This window comes from Rhinatrema bivittatum, chromosome 3, assembly GCF_901001135.1.
Source record: "Rhinatrema bivittatum chromosome 3, aRhiBiv1.1, whole genome shotgun sequence".
In the NCBI taxonomy this organism is placed as follows: domain Eukaryota; kingdom Metazoa; phylum Chordata; class Amphibia; order Gymnophiona; family Rhinatrematidae; genus Rhinatrema; species Rhinatrema bivittatum.
The window spans coordinates 170094849-170118167 of record NC_042617.1 but is presented as its reverse complement, the minus strand read 5'-3'; the positions used below and the strand labels follow the sequence as shown (position 1 = coordinate 170118167).

Sequence of the window (23319 nt, the reverse complement as noted above, 5' to 3'; positions counted from 1 at the left end):
GCCATATTCACGGTTATTTTCTATCAGTTAAATTTATTTATTTATTTATTTATAAATTTTATATACTGCCGCTCATCAAAGAGATCACGTCGGTGTACAGTAAACAGGAACTTACGCCAAAGCGTTATACATTTAACAGTTATATAGGCGTTATACAATTAACAAAGGTAAGTATATAAATATTTAAATATCAAACAATTAGAATCTTTTTTTTTTTTTTTTTTTTTTAAACAGAACTATCATATAGTTGTAACTTAACTGAACTGAATTAAACAGTACTAGAGAGTAAATGGTTCAAGGGGAATAAGTAAAAGCTAAGGGAAAGGGTTAAGAGGGGATGGAGTTCTAAATTAGAGGTGGTAAGAAGGGAGAGATAGCGCTTCGAATGCGATTAAGAGCAATTATATGGTAGGATATTTATAGTAATAGCAGAAATAGGGAAGTTAGAGTTGGTATATAGACAGTGGGTGTCGGGTAGATAAGGCAGGGCAGGTAGAGGAGAGGAAGGACATATATATTTCAAGTATAGGCATGTGTAAATAACCATGTCTTGAGTCTTAAATATGTCTTAAATCTGCAGAAAGGCCTGGAAGGCTGCTGTGCACCCCATCCCATGGCAGCTGAATAAGAGATTAGAAGAGAGGGGGGAGGTCTAGAGTGAGAGACACTGTGCGTATGTGGGAGAGTGTGTGAGTGAGGGGAGCCTGTGAGTGTGAGCATGTGTATGCCTTGTAAGAGTGAGAGCCTATGTATGTGAGTTGTGTGTATGTTAAGGTAACCTATGGGAGAGAATGTGTGTAGGAGAATGGGAGCCTGTGGGGTTGAGAGCATGTGTGTGTGTGTGTGTGTGTGTGAGAGAGATCCTGTGGAATCAGAGAGCATGAGTGAGAAGGGAGCCTGTGTGTGTGAGGGAGCTTGTGGGAGTGAGTATGTATGAGAGGATAACATTTGTGCATTCCTGGCCCAATGCATCCCAATAATCTAAGACATCTCAGAATGACTGAAATCAGGTGTGCCCAAGTTATGGAAAGTAGAGAATTTTTTTTATACCTGTCTTAATGTTGTAACTTGATGTCTGTTTTGGAATATTTTATTGGTGTTTGGTAAATTTTTAAAAATATTTGTTTTAGCTGGATGTTCTAATCAGCTGTTTTTTAAATATTTTTATTAGTATGAGTTTACTATTAGGGTGTTTTATATTGATTGTATTGTTAAGAATGGTGATTCTGTTTTCCTTTGCACTGCACAGAGAGTATGTGTCTGCTGTTTCCAGTTCAGTTTTGTCTGCATATTTGTATTTTTACTTTATAGTCTCTTTATTCTTTTTTTTTTTTTTTTTTTTGGGGGGTGGGGAGGGGACGGGACTGACTGTTCCGCATGTGTGAGTGAGTATTCTGCTGGCATAGAGGGAGGAGGAATAGCCTAGTGGTTAGAGCAGTGGGCTACAAACCAGGAGACCAGGGCTCAAGTCCTGCTGTCACTCCTTGTGACCTTGGGCAAGTCACTTTACCCTCCATTGTCTCAGGTACAAAACTTAGATTGTAAGCCCTTTGGGGATAGAGAAATACCTACAGTACCTGAATGTAAACCGATGTGATATCTCAGATCAAATGTCGGCATATAAAAATAATAAATAAATAAGAACATAAGAAATTGTCATGCTAGGTCAGACCAAGGGTCCATCAAGCCCAGCATCCTGTTTCCAACAGAGGCTAAACCAGACCACAACAACCTGGTAATTACCCAAACACCAAGAAGATCCTATGCTACTGATGCAATTAATAGAAGTGGCGATTCCCTAAGTAAACTTGATTAATAGCAGTTAATGGACTTCTCCTCCAAGAACTTATCCAAACCTTTTTTGAATCCAGCTACACTAACTGCACTAACCATATCCTCTGGCAACAAATTCCAGAGCTTAATTGTGCGTTGAGTGAAATAATTTTCTCCGATTAGTTTTAAATGTGCTACTTGCTAACCTCATAGAATGCCCCCTAGTCCTATTATTTGAAAGTGTAAATAATTGAATCACATCTACTCATTCAAGACCTCTCATGATCTTAAAGACCTCTATGATATCCCTCCTCAGCTGTCTCTTCTCCAAGCTGAACAGCCCTAACCTCTTCAGCCTTTCCTCATAGGGGAGCTGTTCAATCACCTTTATCATTTTGGTTGCCCTTCTCTGTACCTTCTCCATCGCAACTATATGTTTTTTGAGATGCGGGAGTTAACCTGATGCTGAAATTCTTTAAGACTTTTGATTATATGGTGGTGTCCCTCCCGACGCAGCCAGTGGGCGAAACACGGGGTCCGTGTCAGGGACAGTGCTATACCGGGGTACAAATTATATCGCAATGACAGAGAGGAGCACCCGGGAGGAGGTGTGGCACTTTATGTCCGGGATGGCATAGAGTCCAACAGGATAAACATCCTGCATGAGACTAAATACAAAATTGAATCTTTATGGGTAGAAATCCCTTGTATGTCGGGGAAGACTATAGTGATAGAGGTATACTACCGTCCACCTGGTCAAGATGGTGAGACGGACAGTGAAATGGTAAGAGAATTTAGGGAAGCTAACCAAATTGGTAGTGCAGTAATAATGGGAGACTTCAATTACCCCAATATTGACTGGATAAATGTATCATCGGGACACGCTAGAGAGATAACGTTCCTGGATGGAATAAATGATAGCTTTATGGAGCAATTGGTTCAGGAACCGACGAGAGAGGGAGCAATTTTAGATCTAATTCTCAGTGGAGCACAGGACTTGGTGAGAGAGGTAACGGTGGTGGGGCCGCTTGGCAATAGTGATCATATGATCAAATTTGATTTAATGACTGGAAGAGGAACAGTGTGCAAATCCAAGGCTCTTGTGCTAAACTTTCAAAAGGGAAACTTTGATAAAATGAGAATTTTTTAGAAAAAAACTGAAAGGAGCAGCTACAAAAGTAAAAAATGTCCAAGAGGCGTGGTCATTGTTAAAAAAAAATACCATTCTAGAAGCACAATCTAGATGTATTCCACATATTAAGAAAGGTGGAAAGAAGGCAAAATGATTACCGGCATGGTTAAAAAGGGAGGTGAAAGAAGCTATTTTAGCCAAAAGATCTTCATTCAAAAACTGGAAGAAGGATCCAACAGAAGAAAATAGGATAAAGCATAAACATTGGCAAGTTAAATGTAAGACATTGATAAGACAGGCTAAGAGAGAATTTGAAAAGAAGTTGGCTGTAGAGGCAAAAACTCACAGTAAAAACGTTTTAAAATATATCCGCAGCAGAAAGCCTGTGAGGGAGTCAGTTGGACCGTTAGATGATCGAGGGGTTAAAGGGGCACTTAGAGAAGATAAGGCCATCGCGGAAAGATTAAATGATTTCTTTTCTTCGGTGTTTACCGAAGAGGATGTTGGGGAGGTACCCGTAATGGAGAAGGTTTTCATGGGTAATGATTCAGATGGACTGAATCAAATCACGGTGAACCTAGAAGATGTGGTAGGTCTGATTGACAAACTGAAGAGTAGTAAATCACCTGGACCAGATGGTATACACCCCAGAGTTCTGAAGGAACTAAAAAATGAAATTTCAGACCTATTAGTAAAAATGTATAACCTATCATTAAAATCATCCATTGTACCTGAAGACTGGAGGATAGCAAATGTAACCCCAATATTTAAAAAGGGCTCCAGGGGCAATCCGGGAAACTACAGACTTCAGTGCCAGGAAAAATAGTGGAAATTGTTCTAAACATCAAAATCACAGAACATATAGAAAGACATGGTTTAATGGAACAATGTCAGCATGGCTTTACCCAGGGCAAGTCTTGCCTCACAAATCTGCTTCACCTTTTTAAAGGAGTTAATAGACACGTGGATAAAGGTGAACCGGTAGATGTAGTATACTTGGATTTTCAGAAGGTGTTTGACAAAGTTCCTCATGAGAGGCTTCTAGGAAAAGTAAAAAGTCATGGGATAGGTGGCGATGTCTTTTCGTGGATTGCAAACTGGCTAAAAGACAGGAAACAGAGAAGGATTAAATGGACAATTTTCTCAGTGGAAGAGAGTGGACAGTGGAGTGCCTCAGGGATCTGTATTGGGACCCTTAATTTTCAATATATTTATAAATGATCTGGAAAGAAATGCGACGAGTGAGATAATCAAATTTGCAGATGACACAAAATTGTTCAGAGTAGTTAAATCACAAGCAGATTGTGAAAAATTGCAGGAAGACCTTGTGAGACTGGAAAATTGGGCATCCAAATGGCAGATGAAATTTAATGTGGATAAGTGCAAGGTGATGCATATAGGGAAAAATAACCCATGCTATAATTACATAATGTTGGGTTCCATATTAGGTGCTACAACCCAAGAAAGAGATCTAGGCGTCATAGTGGATAACACATTGAAATCATCGATTCAGTATGCTGCGGCAGTCAAAGCAAACAGAATGTTGAGAATTATTAGAAAGGGAATGGTGAATAAAACGGAAAATGTCATAATGCCTCTGTAGCGCTCCATGGTGAGACTGCACTTTGAATACTGTGTACAATTCTGGTCGCCATATCTCAAAAAAGATATAATTGCAATGGAGAAGGTACAGAGAAGGGCTACCAAAATAAGGGGAATGGAGCTGCTCCCCTATGAGGAAAGACTAAAGAGGTTAGGACTTTTCAGCTTGGAGAAGAGACGGCTGAGGGGGATATGATAGAGATGTTTAAAATTGAGAGGTCTAGAACGGGTAGATGTGAATTGGTTTTTTACTCTTTCGGATAGTAGGCTAGGGGGCACTCCATGAAGTTAGCATGGGGCACATTTAAAACTAATCTGAGAGAGTTCTTTTTTACTCAACGCACAATTAAACTCTGGAATTTGTTGCCAGAGGATGTGGTTAGTGCAGTTAGTATAGCCGTGTTTAAAAAAGGATTGGATAAGTTCTTGGAGAAGTCCATTACCTGCTATTAAGGTCACTTAGAGAATAGCCACTGCCATTAGCAATGGTAACATGGAATAGACTTAGTTTTTGGGTACTTGCCAGGTTCTTATGGCCTGGATTGGCCACTGTTGGAAATAGGATGCTAGGCTTGATGGACCCTTGGTCTGACCCAGTATGGCATTTTCTTATGTTCTTATGTTATCCGAATGAGTAAATAACTGATTCACATTTACCCGTTCTAGACCTCTCATGATTTTAAACACCTCTATCATATCCCCCCTCAGCCGGCTCTTCTCCAAGCTGAAAAGTCCTAACCTCTTCATTCTTTCCTCATAGGGGAGCTGTTCATCCCCTTTATCATTTTGGTCACCCTTCTCTGTACCTTCTCCATCGCAATTATATCTTTTTTGAGACGTGGCGACCAGAATTGTACACAGTATTCAAGCTGCGGTCTCACCATGGAGCGATAGAGGCATTATGACATTTTCGGTTTTATTCACCTTTCCCTTTCTAATAATTCCCAACATTGTTTGTTTTTTTTGACTGCTGTAGCACACTGAACCGATGATTTCAATGCGTTATCCACCATGACGCCTAGATCTTTCTTGGGTGGTAGCTCCTAAAATGGAACCTAACATTGTGGAAATATTGCATGGGTTATTTTTCCATATATGCACCACCTTTGTGCATCACATTACATTTCAACTGCCATTTGGATGCCCAATTTTCAAGTCTCACAAGGTCATCCTGCAATTTATCACAATCTGCTTGTGATTTAACTACTCTGAATTGTTTTGTATCATCTGCAAATTTGATTACCTCACTTGTCTTATTTCTTTCCAGATCATTTATAAATATATTAAAGTACGGGTCCCAATACAGATCCCTGAGGCACTCCACTACCCACTCCCTTCCACTGAGAAAATTGTCCATTTAATTGTACTCTGTTTCCTGTCTTTTAGCCAGTTTGTAATCCATGAAAGGATATCTCCACCTATTCCATTAATTTTTACTTTTCCTAGAAGCCTCACATGAGGGACTTTGTCAAACGTCTTCTGAAAATCCAGATACACTACATCTACCAGTTCACCTATCCACATGTTTATTAACTCCTTCAAAAAAAAAAGTGAAGATTTGTGAGTCAGTACTTGCCTTGGGTAAAGCCATGCTGACTTTGTTCATGCCTTTCTATATGTTCTGTGATTTTGATATTTAGAACACTTTCCACTATATTTCCTGGCACTGAAGTCAGGCTAAACCAGTCTGTAGTTTCCCGGTATTAGATCTATCATCCGCATTTGACACCAATAATCATGAGATATTAAGCGACTTGATTTTGGTATTGCAGGAACAGTGCTTGAGTGATTTAGTTCTTTATCTGAACAAATACAGATACATATAGGCAATAATATATCTTAATGGATTGAGATTAAAACTGGGGTACCCCAGGGCTTTGCATGCTCAACCATGCTGTTTAATGTGTATTTGGTGCCTATCTCTGTCAAGTATTGGCAGGATTAAGTATGAATTTTGAAGTCTATGCTGACAACATAGATTTTTATTCCTGCATGTAATTCCATATCCTTTACATTTAAACAGTTGGAAATTTATTTGACCGCTATTCAAAAATGGGTATTTCAAAAAAGGTTATCACTCAATAGTTCTAAAACTGTAATTATAATATTATAGAAACTTATCAATTCTTGAGGTGTAAGAACAAAACTTTCTTCAGTCTTCTCTTCCAGCTAAATAACCTAATGGATTTACTGACTAATCTGAGAAATGACGCCTGAAACAGCCGTGTTTTCAAACCCTTTTTAAATGCATCGGTTTCTGTCATAGTTCTCAAATATTCAGGCACTGAATTCTACATAATTGATCCGACTTTTGAGAGTGGCTTGTTTCTAATCTTACCCAAGTGTGCCTGATGCACCATGGGAATTTCAAGTAGGCCTTTGTTTAATAAACATAGAGATCGTGATTTGAATATAGATTAATAGGGCTAATCCTCAGCCATGGAATACTAGAGTTAATCTGTGAATCAGCATTGTTGTCTTATATATATTCTTGCCTTGATTGGCTATCAATGAAGAGATGCTATAGTGAGTGTGATATGATTCTGTACACTCTGACTAGTTAACACACGAGCGACTGAGTTTTATAATATCTGTAGTTCCCTCGGAGTACTGTCTGGAAACCTTAAGAAATAAGCAGGAGCAGTAATCAACCCCTCAAAAGATTAGTTTGCAGCACCATATAGAAATCTGCAGGTTGAAAGAGGGCCTTCAGTTGCCTAATCATATAGAGCTTAATAACCAGTTTCTAACAAATTCTATATGTGGGTTTTCATGGATAATTGGGGATCCAAGCGTACCCCAAGGTCAAGAACATAACAGGATTCAAACACTGCACGGAGCGGCAGTAGCCACAGAGGCATTCACGGAGCGGGATGCCAGTGGCCAGTAGTTGGTGTTCCACCTTCACAGAGTGGAAGGATGGAGGGCTGCTATCTCCCAAAAAAATAAATAAATAAAACAAACAAAAAAATAAAAACAGGGGTGGGTAAGAGTATGGGGCAAGGGGGTGGCCTGCTTGTTACAGCGGTTGCTGCCCCTAATTGAGCTGGATGTCACTTGGATGCAGATACGGAGCTGCTCTCTAAATTGGTGGTAGGGTGGAGGGGAATTAGGGCTGGAGGGTACTGGAAGCCAATAGTAACAGGTGGGAGAGAGAAAAAGGGAAAAAAAAATGGATAAAGTGCGTAGCTTGCTGGGCAGACTTGATGGGCCGTTTGGTCTTTTTCTGCCGTCATTTCTATGTTTCTATGTAGGATCAAGATGCTTTTTGTCCCCCTCATATGAACTGAGGTGCAACTTCTGTTCAGGTTTTTCTGGTCAGTTGTCCATTTGGTTAGGATGTTTTATCCATGATGGTAGGAGTGTGCAGTATAAAAATGTTAAAATGTTACATAGCTTAATACAGACTGTTTTCACTGTTTTAGAGGCAAGAAATAGCTTTCTTGAGCTTGCTCTAGTAGTAATATCATTCTGACTTATCAGTAAGGTAAAGTTTAGCACTGGCTTTCTAAAAGGGCCATACTTAATTGGTAACGTTTGTTGTTTCCAATTTTCTCTCAAACAAGGAGTTTCTTACTAATGTTACTATCATAAAAATTGCCTATTTGGCATCAAATAATAGAATAATATATAATAGTCTTTTGAGAAAAATAGAACTAGGAATAAGATCCATACAGCACTGAGGAAAACAAGTTGATATTTTTGAAGATGATAGGTAGAACATTTACTTTAATCATTTAAATTTGTCGTAAACTGCAGTTTAAGGTAAATTAAACTCATGTGCTTCAAAAACATTTAGGCATCTAAACCTATCTAAAAGAAAGATAAGCTTATTTGTTTGTCTTAATTTTAAGATAGATTGCCCTCAAAATCATTTCTACCTTTTGTCACTCAGAGACCCACTTTAAAAACAAGCTATCTCATGAGCCTCTCTTCATATATTTTCTTTGGTTAAATGTTATATACTATACAAGTATTAGAATTAATCAGTAGTAGAGATAAGTGTTATGAGGACCTCCAAGCTACAGAGCATCACTGATTAAACTAGTGATTGGTCCAGAATTAGTTAAGCAGAATTTAGCTATTGCTAAAAGATCATTTTGATAGTACCAGACACCTGATATATCACAGAAATATTATAACAGAATTACATTATCAGGACATTATTGCTAACCTGTAATCTGATTTCTTCAAGGCTGCCAAAAAAATTCATGCATTTTTAAAAGCTGTTACTGAAATAGGTGATTACATTTTATTTTTTCACATGTGTATTAGACATTTTATATATCATCGTTCCAAATGAAGACCACAGCGGTTTACAATAGTAACATACATATTAAAGGTAAACACATCAAGATTGATATAAATCTACATCTACTTAGATTTCCTCGTATATAATTAAGATAGGACAGCAGCATATAATTAAGTTCTATTTCGGTGGTATTCATATTATCAGTGAGTTGTCTTAGCATGCTTTTTTTCTTTCATTGCTTGTTACTTATTCTTCTAGTATTATCTTTGACCTTAACAACGTTCTTCTATGCCTTCTGAAGTTTACATTAGATCATGCATTTTTGAATAGCCAGGTTTTTAGTTCACGTTTGAACCTCTTTCTATCTTGCATCAAATGTAATGTCTCGGGTAGGGAATTCCAAATCTTTAGGCCCGCTATGGAAAATACATTCTTTTATTAGTAACAAATGTGTACTTCACATTGTTTGAACAGTCAAGTCTTTATTTTGTCCAGAATTTCAAACAATACTCAGGGTGTGGCCACCTGATTGAGCTATGCAGAGGTATTAAGATTTTCTCCAATTGTTGTATTCTCCAGTTCTTTTCCTGGGTGGTTACTCCTAATATGGAATCCATCATTGGTATCTGAAATTGGGGTTGTTTTCTTCTATGTGCGTCTCTTTGCACTTGTCCACATTCAATTTCATTTAATCTCTGCTTGTTTCATCAGGGAGAAATGTGGGACTGTGCTGCACACAATTTCTCGATTTTAAGACTGAAAGGTAGAAACATTCTCATGCCTCTCCATGTCATCAAAATATTTTGACCTATTCTGGAGTTTATACCAAGGCAGAATTTACCCTTTTTTTGAGTTAAATCTACACACATTCTGTATCATCTCCATAACAGCAAGTCAAAATCCCTCTTCTACCAGACACTTTATGAAGTAAGACAGAAACCTGTTAAAAACAAACAAAATAAAATTCTTCAATCTATAATCAAAGATATAAGAAATTCATATTCCAGTCACTCAAAGTGAAAATAAAATCTTTTTCTGCCTTTATTATATGGGAGTTTATTTTCTAATTGGTGTGGTCTGGGTCTTTCATTTCCACGTTCCTTTTGTTGGTCTTCTAAATGCTTTCATAGAGTAGTGGAGTGGTTAGCGGAGAAGTAGAGCATTGGGCTATAAGCCAAGGTTCAAATCCCACTTCTCTCACTTTTGCTGCTTGTGAATTTGGAAGTCACTTAATCCTCCAGTGCCTCAGGTACAAACTTATAGGGGGGGGGTGGGGGGTGTCATTCACTAAGCAACAATATTTTTCCCCAAGGGGAAAATACAAAGTGGCTGGATTTTTGTTTTGAAGGGGTGGGAGGTTGGGGGCAGGGCCTAATGACCATTTTCAAGCTAATTTTTAAAAACTATTTTAACAGTGGGCCACCTTTGGGGGAGGGGTTTTGCAGGTGGTCTATTGAGACCCCTAGGGTTTTTTTTTTACACAACCTTGGGGGGGGGGGGGGGTGACTCAGGCCTTCGGCTCTTTTAAGCATGTTCCCAGGAGCATTGGGACATGCATTAATGTCCCGATACTCTGGGGGAAGTTAGCTACAACTCTTGTAGCTAACTTCAAATCAAATAGCTTAGCTTGCAATTTTTTTCATCTAGCCATATTTGATTTCCATAGTTTAGGGTATTTATAAGCTGATTAGCATGTATTTGCATCTGAATCAGCTCATATAAATATACAGTGCTGGGGCTCAAAATATGAAGTATTGCAAATACCTTGTGTTATCCCCATGTTAGGCCATTTACCACATGAAATACGGCATTTGTGGTAAATGGCCCAATGTGACTTAGCAAATGAGCCCCTTAGATTGTAGGCCATCTGATATAGGGAAAAACCTCCTGTACTTGGTTATAACTTGCCTTGACTTTGGATTTGGAAATCTAAATCCATATCTTCCCTATTTCTTCCATCTAATCTGCCCAGCAAGCTTCCCTAGTTATCAACTTTTTTCAGTTTCCTTATCTGCTTCTCTGTCCACTCATAGCTGGATTTACCTCTGTATCTCAACCCTCCCTGCTTTCAAATTCCCTCTTTTTCATCTCTCACCTAGTAGCTTTACATCACCCATTGACACTCGTCCCCTTCTGGCATCCAGCCCCTTTCTTCTTTCCTTTTAGCACTTCCCCAACTTCCCATTCCTCTCTTTCATCCCCGCCCTTATCTACCTACTTCTGCCTCTCATCTTCTCACCAACCCTAGCTCCTTCTTACTCATCCTCTCCTGAGCCTCCAGCTTTTTCTTCTCTCTTTACTCTTTTTGTTTCCTCCCCAGCTCCCCCATTTTTACCATCTTACCCCTTCCCCCCATCTACTCCAGGTCCTTCAGATTCACACATCTCCATCCTATCCCACCTTCCTAAAACCTCTGAAACACTCAGCCCATCTCACGCACCCTTATATTTGTTGCTCATGCAGTAACTAAAAGTATTCACTGTCCCTTTAATTCTTGAGTCCCCACTCAAGCTCTATTCCCATTCTTCCATACCTGTCCCAAGTCCCTACCTAATCTCAATCCTGTAAGCCATTTTTTTGGGGGTGGGGAGCACTTTCCTCTCCTGGCTCCCCTTCCTCCCAGTAGCAACAACACTGTACCAGGCTCGCTCTCATGCCCCCTCATTCCCTTTTCCATAGTCCTTCCCCACCAGTACCCTTTTTTTCTCTTCAATAGCAGGACTGAATTAGCCATGCTGTCTGGGAGTGTCTCTCGACCGGTCAGTAGGCAGAGTTTTCTCAGTTAGTAACTGCGCAGTGAGCTTCCCACGTGATTGCCTTGTTACCTCAGTCTCTTTTTTCTGCAAGTAGTCTGCACGCGGGGTTTTTTCCCTTCTCGTCTCTGAAGAGATTTTTTCTCAAATTTTGTGTTTTTTTTCTTCTGAGCAGTGATAGCGCCTAAGCCATCAGGATTTAAGTACTGTCAATGCAGTAAAATTATGTCCATTACAGATGAACATAATTACTGCTACATATGCCTGGGACCGGAACACGACCAGGTTTCATGCCAGGACTGTGGTCACATGTTCCCCCGGGCCCAAAGGAAGTGTGCAGAGAAAATCGCGCGTTTAAAGATATCCTCAACACAGTCTTCGCTGGGACCGTCAAAGACCGAAGAAGACATCGTCTAAGAGGTCTGCTTCGCTATAGGGTGCCTCGACCAGGTCGTCATACCACCAGAGCCAGTGAAGGGAGTTGAGGCCGCAACTCCTCTTTCACAAAACTCCCCTCATGAGCCGCTTGGGTTTCAGTTCACTGAACCCACTCGCTCCCGCTCCTCGACACCGAAAAAGTCGGGACACAGAAAATCAAATCAGCCGAAGCATTTGAAGAACGGCGTGATAGCGCATCGATGCATAGCCTGGCGCATAACACATTGGCGCACAGCTACGCGCACAAGACATCTGCGCACGGAGATGCGCACAGCGTGACAGCGCACAAGGGCGCATCTAAGCATACAGCGCAGATGCCACAGGACACATCGAAGCATCAGGACTCAAAACGTGCAAAGCTATCTATTCAACCTCAAATTCCGACGCATTTGACACCAGTCTTGACTCAGTCTACACTGCTAAGTCAGGAATATCTTAAAAAGTCACAAAAAACTAAGCATATAACATCTTCAAAACCTAGTGAGGCAGATTCTGACCAGCATGTGGAACTAGTCTCTGTCCATGACTCAGACACCTCTAGCGAGGGGACTGATTCTGATGGATCTTCTTAGACCACAATCCCCTCGTCTTCTCCATAAGTCAGGCCTGCCTCCTCAAGTCGCGCTCATAGCAGCAATGCCTTCAGGACCAGGTCCTTTTCCAGGACCTTCACAGCCTCTCTCATCTAAAGTGTTACAAATTTCGCAGGCATTAAATACTTTTTTCCAAGATCTGAACACGGCACATCCTCAGCCTCCACTTGTGCCATCTCAGCCTTCACCATCTGCTTCACCAACTTCGCTTCTTCCGTCTCAGCCGTCAGCACCATCTCCAATCCCAGATCGACCAGACACTCCAGACTCACCATGGACATCGTTGCCTGGTTCATCTACAGGATTCCCATCTGACCCTCCAGAAGGTCTCCCGGAACCTTATTCCCATCTCGAAGATTTGTCCTTTGCAAAATTCATTGAGAAAGTAGGCTCTCTTTTAAATATCGCGACGGGAAAGATCCCTGATCCTAGGTCGGAGGTTTTAGGAATACTGAAAATATTTGAATTGCCTCCAGAACCAACAGCTCTACCACCACATACAGTGCTGGATACAGTTCTTCATACAATGTGGGAGAAACATTTTACCACTGCAGCCACATCAAGGAAAACGGACTTAAAGTATCGTATGCGTAATTCCACAATTTACGATTCCGCACAGCTACCACACAACTCAGTAGTAGTGGAATCTGCACTGTCAAAACCTCATGCCAATACACCACCAGGGAAAGACCATAAGTCTATGGATGACTTCGGCCATAAGGTATACCATTCTTTCATGTTAGCAACAAAAATTCAACACCATCAGTTTTACGTAATCCAATATTTATTGAATGTCTTCAGAGATTACGTCCCTTATGTTTAGCCTTTGATAATACCCTACCACAACCATTTACAGACATGGAAGAAGAGCTTCGCCATATACTTCGGTCTGTATATGAGTCCTTTGAGTCTACCGCAAGGTCTTCGGCTACGGCTATAGCAGCAAGACGAATGGCATGGTTGAGAGCAAGTGCAATTAGAGAGGATGTTCATGATAAATTAGTGGACATACCGTGTCTAGGAGACTATCTTTTTGGTGAAAAGTTTGGGGAAACAGTTACTCTTCTTAAAGAACAGAGTACCGCTGTACTGTCACTCACATCTCCAACGGACCCACATACCTCTTCCAGAAAATTTTACCCTTTGTTCAGGAAGAAGTCCTACTCAAGGGCACCCTTTAAACCGTACAATACCTATCGATCGCAGAATTATTCCCACCAAAGATACCAACCTCAGACTCATCAGTCCCGTGGATGACCTTGTCAACAAAGACCACAAAAGCAAACACCGGCACCATCTCAAAAGCAGACTTCATCTTTTTGAGCTATCCCAAGCCACCTCCACCATACATAGGAGGTCGCCTTCAACTGTTTTATGCCAGTTGGGAGACGATTACTTCGGATGGTTGGGTGCTGAACATCATAAGGGAGGGCTACAGAATAAAGTTTGTAATACTCCCATGTCTCCCTCATATTCCCTCCCCCCCCCCCTGAAGTACATCAACCCACTCACTGTACCTTCAAGAACAGTCACAAAATTTACAAAGCTAGAAATCCATTTAAAGAATTCCAATGTCACAGGAAAATCAGGGATTCTACTCCCATTATTTTCTCATTCCAAAAAAGTCTGGAGGTCTTCAACCCATCTTAGACTTACAGAATCTCAACAGACACATTCAAAAAGAAAAATTCAAGATGATGTCTCTCAAGACTATTCTCTCCCTCCTACAACCCAACGGCTGGCTATGTTCCATAGACTTGAAGTATGCGTACTCTCATATTCCCATGCACCCTTCTTCCTGGCAATACCTTTGCTTTCAAGCACAGAGCAGCCACGATCAATACAAGGTTCTACCCTTTGGCCTGTCTTCAGCCCCAAGAGTGTTTACAAAATGTTTAGCTGTGGTGGTGGCTCACCTCAGACAACTGGCGATCTAGATTTTTTCTTATTTATTTAATGCTTTTTTATACCGACAGTCATGACATCGGTCATATCATATCGGTTTACAGAAAAACATAGTATAACAATTGACAATAACAAGGAGGAGCAAAAAGTTACAATAAAACAGGGGAATGGAACTTGGGAGGTGGAAAGACAGAGGGAAAAAGTTAACTTAGAATTAAAATACAACTATAGAGTTGGGGAGCTTGGAAGGCCTTCAAAATGGTACAGGGCTGTTGCAATGGTTAGGGGAACGTCTTATCTGGGCGACTTATCTTATCTGGATGACTGGCTTTTAGTAGCCTCGAATCAGGCTACTCTATGAACTCACCAGTTCCAAACAATCAACTGTCTTCAGACATTGGGCTTCATAATCAATTACGAAAAGTCCAACCTACAACAGACCCAAACACTACAGTTCATTGGAGCGCTCATCGATACAACACAACAGAGAGCATACCCTCCCACAGGACAGGATTCAAACTCTATCCCCACTAGCTCGACGTTTATGCAACCGATCACATACATCGGCACGTCAAGTCCTCCAGCTACTGGGTCAAATGGCGGCAGCTATCCATGTGGTTCCCTACACCAGACTACATATGCGCCGCCTACAATGGGGACTAAAGAATCAATGGTCTCAGTAATTTCAACCCCTCTCAACCAGGATACAACTTACCACTCAAATGCACACCAATATTCGATGGAAAAACACCAACAACTTGACCTCGGGAGCACCCTTCCGGTTACCTTCCCATCAACTCACACTCACGACGGATGCATCCAGAAGGGGCTGGGGAGCTCATATGAGCAACCTAAAGACTCAAGGTCTCTGGTCTGCACAGGAGAGAGCACACGCCAGATCAATCTTCTGGAACTTCGAGCCATTTGGAAAGCTCTTCAAACCTTCTCCCCTCAAGTTCAGGGCAAGCATCTCATGGTATACACAGACAACCAAGTTGCCATGTTCTACATAAACAAGGAAGGAGGGTCCGGTTCATGGATCCTCTGTCGAGAGAAACTTAGAATACTGACGTGAGCAATAGCAAATGAAGTTTCAGTGCAAGCCACTTACCTTCCAGGTTTAGACAACGTCACGGCGGATCTCCTCAGCAGAATTTTTCATCCACACGAATGGACTTTGAATCGGGAAGTAGCAACCAGAATCTTTAAACGCTGGGGCAACCCGATAATAGATCTTTGTCACAGAGAATAGTCAAACACAAGCATTTTGCTCCATTTACCTGAGCAAACTTCTTCATGCTCCAGTTGCCTTTCTCATCCCATGGACAGAGGGCTTGCTATATGCTTACCCTCCCATTCCGCTAATATCAAGGATGATTCAAAAATGTATCCGAGACACAGTGGATATGATCCTCATAGCTCCAGCATGGCCTAGGCAGCCCTGGTATCCATATCTCATGTGACTATCCATTCGCCCACCAATTTCACTGGAGAACCATCCACGTCTGACTCAGGAAGGGGGGTCTCTCCTTCATCCAATGCATCGTTCCCTCCACCTGACAGCTTAGAGGTTGAAAGGCAATTATTAAACCACCTGGGACTTGCCAGCTCAACTTGAAGACCACCTCATTGCTTCTAGGAAATCTTCAACTAGACGTAACTATGCAGGAAAGTGGCATCGTTACACAGAATGGTGCAAACCACGAAGGCTAGACCCTTTCTCATCAACAGCTACGCAACTCCTAGAGTATCTTCATACACTCTACCTTGCTGGTTTAGCGCTGGCTTCAGTTCGTGTGCATGTTGGCGCTATTGCAGCTTTCCACCACTCTCATAATGGACTTCCCATTTCCAGCCATCTGTTAATCTCCAGATTCATGCGAGGCCTGCTGCGTCTAAGGCCACCGGTGTCAAAATCACCTATACCATGGAATCTCAATATAGTACTTGAACAATTAATGCTGCCTCCTTTCGAGCCATTAGATTCATGCCACATAAAATACCTAACATGGAAAATTGTATTTCTAGTGGCCGTCACATCAGCACGGAGAGAAAGTGAACTACAAGCCTTGGTTCACTATTCTCCTTATTTAGAATTTTACCATGGTAAAGTCACTCCGGCCTCATCCTACTTTTCTTCCTAAAGTAGTATCGGCTCTCCACATAAACCAGTCAATTACATTGCCAGTCTTCAAACCTAAACTTCATCATAAAGACCGTACAAGCTTCTGCACTCTTTAGACTGTAAAAGAGCATTAGCTTATTACAAACAAAGGACTCAATCTCAAGGAAGACCATCTCAATTGTTCCTCTCCTTTAACCCTAATAATCCAAGCCAGCATGTATCCAAAAGAACCATTGCTAGTTGGTTGTCCCAATGTATTGAATTCTGCTACAATAAACGTTCTCTTGTTTTGAGCGACAAACCTAAAGCACACCAGATACGTGCAACAGCAACATCTGTTGCGCATTTAAAAAGTGTTCTGCTGCTGGACATCTGCAAAGCTGCAACTTGGTCTTCTCTTCATACCTTCACATCTCACTACTGTATCGAACAGCAAGCATCTTCCGATGCAGCTCTGGGTTAGGCAGTTCTGTCAACCCTAAATACTGAATAAGACTGTCTACCTTTATTGAAGGGTAGTGTCCTCAACTCATAAAACATATATGGACACAACCCGGGAGCTTGGGACTCCCAGACAGCATGGCTAATTCAGCCCTGCTATCGACGGAGAAAAAGCAAGTTTGCTTACGGTGTTTCCGTAGATAGGATGAATTAGCCATGCAATCCCTTCCCACCTCCCTAGACAGTCTACAGTTTCTACCAAAACATTTCCACGTACATCTCGCTTGGCTATAAGAGACTGAGGTAACAAGGCAATCGCGCGAGAAGCTCACCGTGCAGCCGTGCAAAGATCAAAACTCTGTACTAACTGAGAAAACTCTGCCTACTGACTGGTCGCGAGTCGCTCCCAGACAGTATGGCTGCTTCATCCTGCTATCTACGGAAGCACCGTTTACGGTAAGCAAACTTGCTTTTAAATTTTTCTGCCTCACAGCAATCTGTGCCATCAATAGGAAGAAAATGGCAGAATGCCTTGAGCTATCTTCTTTTCCCTTTCAGATAGTAATGGTGGAGATTGTGGCTATGGGGCAGGATGCAGGATCGCATATTTCTGAGCCAGGCTGTAGTGGCAGAGGTAAACCACAAGGGAGATAGGATGCAGTGATCTTAGTGATGGCACAGGGTATGCTGATGGTGATTGTGGTGGGGGTGGGAGGGGGGATACAACATAACCACATTTTCAGCTTGGGGTGGCAGTGATTGCCAGGATGGGAGAAAAGCACTCTGCACTCTTCTCAGCCAGCAGGTACATGTGGCTATTGTAGAAAGCTTAAGCTTGCTGTCAAGTTCAGATTTTGTTGAAACACTTCCTAGCTCTTGGTTACACACCAGTGTGTCGCAGCCTACTGGCTGAGAACCGCTGTATTAATACATGTATATGTTCTGAGATGGTTTGTAGTGAGCAAGACTATCTTACTGATGTAATCCAGGTGATTCAGTAAATTTATTTATTTAGCGTGTTTTTGTATACCGTCATTCTGTTTCGCCATCAGAAAGGTTTACAGAGTCGTGGGACAGATATCATATCACATTGTGTTAGTTGATTACATCTAAGGTTGAAGTTACTTGTGGTATTATTGCATACATCAAAATATTACAACAATTGATATTACATATAAAGTCAATTATATATAACTTCTTAAGTACGATTATTATCTGAGGTCATTTAATGATGCGAGTTAAGTGCGGCATTCTTCCTGGCGTTGGGTGGCGTGGATGCTTGGTGGACTGGTTGAGTGAGTTTGAGTAGGCTGTGGTGAACATCCATGTTTTCTGCTCTTTTTTTTGAATATTTTGATGTTTGGTTCAGTTCTTATTTCGATTGGTATTGAGTTCCATAGCGAGGGGCTGGTGATGGATATTGCTCTCTCTCGGGTTGTGATCAGTCATGGGATTTTGAGGAGGTTCTTTTTTCCAAAGAGCATAGGGTCGTTTTCGGAGTATAGAATACGATTGAGTTGCTTAGCCAGTTGTTGTCCTATGATTGTTTTATGCAGAATTGTTAGTATTTTGTATTCTATTTGGTGTTTTATTGGGAGCCAGTGTAGTGATATGAGGGTTGCTGTGATGTGGTTGTTTTTTTGATCTGGTCAGAATTCTGGTGGCTGTGTTCTGTAGGATTTGGAGGTGTCGGATGGTAGCAAGTGGTACGCTGAGGAGTTAGGGCATTACAATAGTCCAGGTAGAGAAGATGAAGTAATCTAGTGCAAGGAAAAGTTTGAGATGTCTGAGTGTCAAAAGCTTGTGATAATCCTTCCTTTATCTTGTTGGTTATGTGGTTTTTGAATGATAATTCTTTGTCAATGGTGATTCCTAGATTCGGCGTATGTGTGACAGGGGAGATTAGTGTTTTTGGGTTTTCTGTTTGGAGTGGTTTTGGGGGGGGCGGTGATGTTTTTTTGTCGAGGATGATTAATTCTGTTTTACCTATGTTTATTATGAGTTTCAGTTCATTTAGATGTTTGATTTCTGAGAGATATATAGCTGTTCTTTCATATGTTTCTTCTAGCGTATTCTGTATGGAGACCAGTATTTGTATATCAGCATATAGGAAGTGGGTAAGACCAAGGCGTTCTAGTGTATGACAGATTGGGAGAAGGTATATGTTGAAGAGATTAGCGGATAGGGCTGATCCTTGAGGCACTCCTGTGTTGAGGTTTACTTTATTCGAGAGGTGGTTGTTGAACCTTACTTGGAAAGTTCTTTGTGATAGGTAGGAGGTGAACCATTTTAAAGTGTTGTCTATGACTCCTATCTCTGATAGTCTGTCAGTTAGGATGGAATGGTTGTCTGTGTCGAATGCAGCTGATAGATCTAGGAGGATTAAGAGGTTGTTTTGTCCTTTGTCAAATCCCCTAAGTACTGTCATTTAGTGAGAGGAGAAGGGATTCAGTGTTTGTTTTTTCTGCATCCAAATTGAGTGGGGTGAAGTATATTCATGTCGAGGTAGTCAGAGTTGGGAGTGGACAGTTTTCTCTGATTTTTGTGAGGAAAGGTAAGTTTGATATAGGTCTGTAGTTTTGAATGTTCTCCGGGTCTAGGTTGTTCTTTTTTATTAATGGTTTAATTATTGCTGATTTTAAGCATTCAGGGTATTTTCCTTCGGTGAGGGAAAGGTTGACTATGTCAGTTATAGTTTTGCTTATTGAATATTCGATCAGTTTAATAGTTGGTATGGGGATGCTGTCGATGGGGTGGTTTGGATTCAATTTCTTGATGATTTTTTGGATTTCTAGCGAGGATGCGGTGTCGAAATTAGACCAAGTTGATGTCATTTTCAGTTGCAATTTTCGGGTTTGGGTATGTGTGTTGATGTTGGTGGAGGAGTGTTACATTTTTTATTTTATTAGTGAAGTAATCAGCAAATTCATTGCTTTTGTCTGTGTTGGGAAAGTGTTCTTAGTTCATTTGATGGTTTGGTGAAGCTTTGTATGATGTTGAATAGCATTCTGGGGTTATGTTGGTATTTGTTTATTTTGCTCGAGTAGAAATCTTTTTTTGCAATATGGATTAGTTTTTTTATAGTTTGCTACCCGGGTTCGGTAGGCATTGAGTAGTCTGTTAGTTCTATTCTTGCGCCATGATCTCTTTTTTCCTGAGTTCGCATTTGGCAGATCTTATGTTCTCGTTTTACTAATGTTGCATTTCATTTTTTATTTTCTTTTATACAAGAAGGAAGAGGTGGTGTTTAGCTGTGTAATGAAGAGTAAGGCTGCACAGTCAATGGAAGATTTGATTTGTATAGTTGGTGCAAGAAAACAGCATTAGCAAAGACTTCTGGTCTGTCGCAAAATGTCTACTATAGAAAGTAGATATTCCGGCTATTTTTAGTGTGATACCCTTGTTTTATTATGAATTGGTAGTGAAAATAGTCATGCTGTTATCAACCTAATAAATGAAGCTTGACTGTGCCGCAAATGCGCAGTAGAGAGCAGCTCTACTGCGCATGTGCGGGCAAGCACGTCCGTCTCAGCGAACGTCAGCTGGATATCAACATGGCAGCGACAAGGAGCGGCGGCCAGTAGCGAGGAAGGAGAGTGAGGAGGAGTGAGGGGAGAGGGAGAATGAGGGGGAGGTGAGACAGAGGGATGTGAGTAAGTGGAAGGGTAAGAAGTTGTGGAGTGGAGGAGGGCTGAGGGAGAGGGGATGGGATTGAGAGAGGGTGTGGAGTGACTGAGGGAAGGGGAGGGAGGTGAGAGGGAGGGAGGCAATGGGAGACAGGGTGAGTAAGACTGAGTGGAGGGAAGGGGGTGAGTGAATGAGGGGAAGGGGGAGAAAGGGAGAAAAAGTGTAGAAGGGTGCTGTGTTCGAAAATGGACTGAAAAAAAATTTAATGTAGCCCGTTTTAACGGGCTTAATGGCTTGTATATACATATTACATTCTTAGGGCTCATAATTTTATTGTATTTAAGAAACAAACACAGAAAGATATAATATAAGGACTTTAGCCTTCCCAGTTTAAAAGAAACATCAATTTGCTGTTCTTTCCAGAACAGACAGTCAACTCATTAGTTTTTTTCATACCTTTTTTGCATTTTAACGAGAATTAAACTGCATTTTTGTCCATTTATTGTATCTTTAACAAAGTGTGTAAATTTGTATACAAGGACAAATGTGTTTACATATAATCGTCTTTTCTAGAAAACTCTTTTCTTTAGTTTAATTTTTCACAGCTTGTGATCATTTAACCATGCATGAGTCCTCGTGGTAAGGTATTGCTAGATAACATAGTAGATAACTACAGAAAAATACCAATTGTCCATTCAATCTGCCCAGTTATTTTAGTCCACATGCCTAAGGATATATCCCAGCTGCTATCTGCAGAAGCTCAAACACTTGAATATTGATCCTTATGCAGGACAGTTTTTATCATCTCCCTCTTTTAGTTCTCTACAGTTCTGTCATTTGCTCCATCAGAAACACGAAGGTAGTTCCATCAATTATAAATATGGAGCAGTTTTATACCTGGAGCAAAAATTTAATACATTTTACCCAGTAATTATTACCAACTACTAATAGGGATGTAAAATATATGCTTTTTATCATAATGCTTTATACAGGTTTCCCCTTCTCCATCATCTTAATAGCAAAGAATAAAATTGAAGCCCCAAGTATATATCTATTTGGAAAATAGGGAGTGATTTTACAATATTATTCATACCAGGAAGTCTTAAATTAATATTTTGTAAAACATAGATTGCAACTGTGAGAAATTTAATTTTTTAAAAATTGACTTCACATGTTTATGGCTCAGGTTAGATAGGCATTTCCTCTGTATTTTAAATATAAAAGTATGTTAAATAGATTCTTTCAGGAGTGGAAAAGTCACAGAAGCTAGGTCATCTGGGTACCTAAGATTTGGCACTTAATGCCTAAAATTAGAAAAGCAAAAAATATAAATGAAAGAAAAGCAATATATACATTTAAAGGCAAAATAGCTAAGCAAAAGAAATGAGAAGGGAGCCTATTTTCTAATATTTCTTCCCATAGGTACTTTTACTGGTTATAAATTTTACAGTTGAGCTCTTCTGTGTGCTTAATCTGCTAAAGGGGATATGATGTAAACACTGAAATATGTATCTGCATAACATGGTACGTGCTGTATATCTTTAGTCTGAGTTACCTGTATGCTCCTTTGGACTTCTCACTAGCATGCTATCTAAATATTTTTTTGTATCTAACAATCTGCCATAAGTTAATTGTATCCTATACTTTGCTGTAAATAAGTTGTAATTTATAACCTGCTTTAAATATTTTCACCTCTGCAGTTATTCTGCTGTAAATAACTCCTGCTGTAAATAACTACTCCTCAATTATGGTTACTCTTCTCTATCTTCTCAGCTGCTATCCCTTCCTCCTCTGTCTATCCCCTTCCCCCCACCCCCTTTCTCACCTGCTCCCTCACCCGCTCCTTGTTTATTGTAATTCCTCCTTTCTCAAGTTTTATTGTAAACCGGCGTGATGTGCCCACGAACACCGGTATATTAAAAGCTGTTAAATACAAATAAATAAAAATAAAGGTCTGCTCTCATGAAGATTGCCAATGAACTGTTTTGAGTATATGCATAAAGTTTTTATCTAAAAGATTTTACTCTCAGCAGCATATTGTCCCTGTTGCTTAACCATGGTCCACCTACAGCTCACTAGCCTCATAACAGAAGGGTTTTTTGCGGGGGTAGAACAAATAAGCCTGAAGTCTTTTTTTCAAGTGAGCAGCACAGGAGCCAAAGGGAAGACACAACCTTTTTTTTTACAGACAAAATACCTAGAGCTTGCCTGAGCTCTGTCCATAATAGTTAGCAGTTCCCTTTTTGCCAGGAGCCACCTAGGCCTGTTAGGCCCTTCAAAGTATCAGTTCACAAGTAACAGGTTAAATGTTCCTTTCTCTAGGATGACGCTTCTAACAGTGTTTTCCCTAGTTCCTGCTTTTGGGTCTACCTGCCTGCCTTTGGTCAGCTTTCTCTCCTTTGTTTCAGGTAGCTCTAGCTCTTATGCAGTCTGACCCCCATCTTTATTAGCTATGCCTGGTTTTAGCCAGCTCATGTACTGTAGTTAGTTGGAGCCCTGCAGAGCTTGAATTTTCCCCATGTATTTTGAAAAACAATTGGAATGGCTTTATGGAAAAGATGTTTTACTAGCATAACACTTGCACCCTGTTACGTAGCCCAAGAGCCTAGATACACCTTCCAGTTAGGCATACAAATGCTGTGCTGTAGCAGCATTGGTTCCATCATAATGTTTGTTTT

The 23319-nt window shown here is 40.7% G+C and overlaps 1 protein-coding gene across 1 annotated transcript in view; it reads left to right on the top strand.

Annotated features, from left to right (window-relative positions):
• STRN (striatin) overlaps window positions 1-23319 on the top strand; it is a 533408-nt gene that overhangs the window by 220020 nt on the left and 290069 nt on the right. The gene's annotated exons all lie outside the window — the stretch shown is intronic.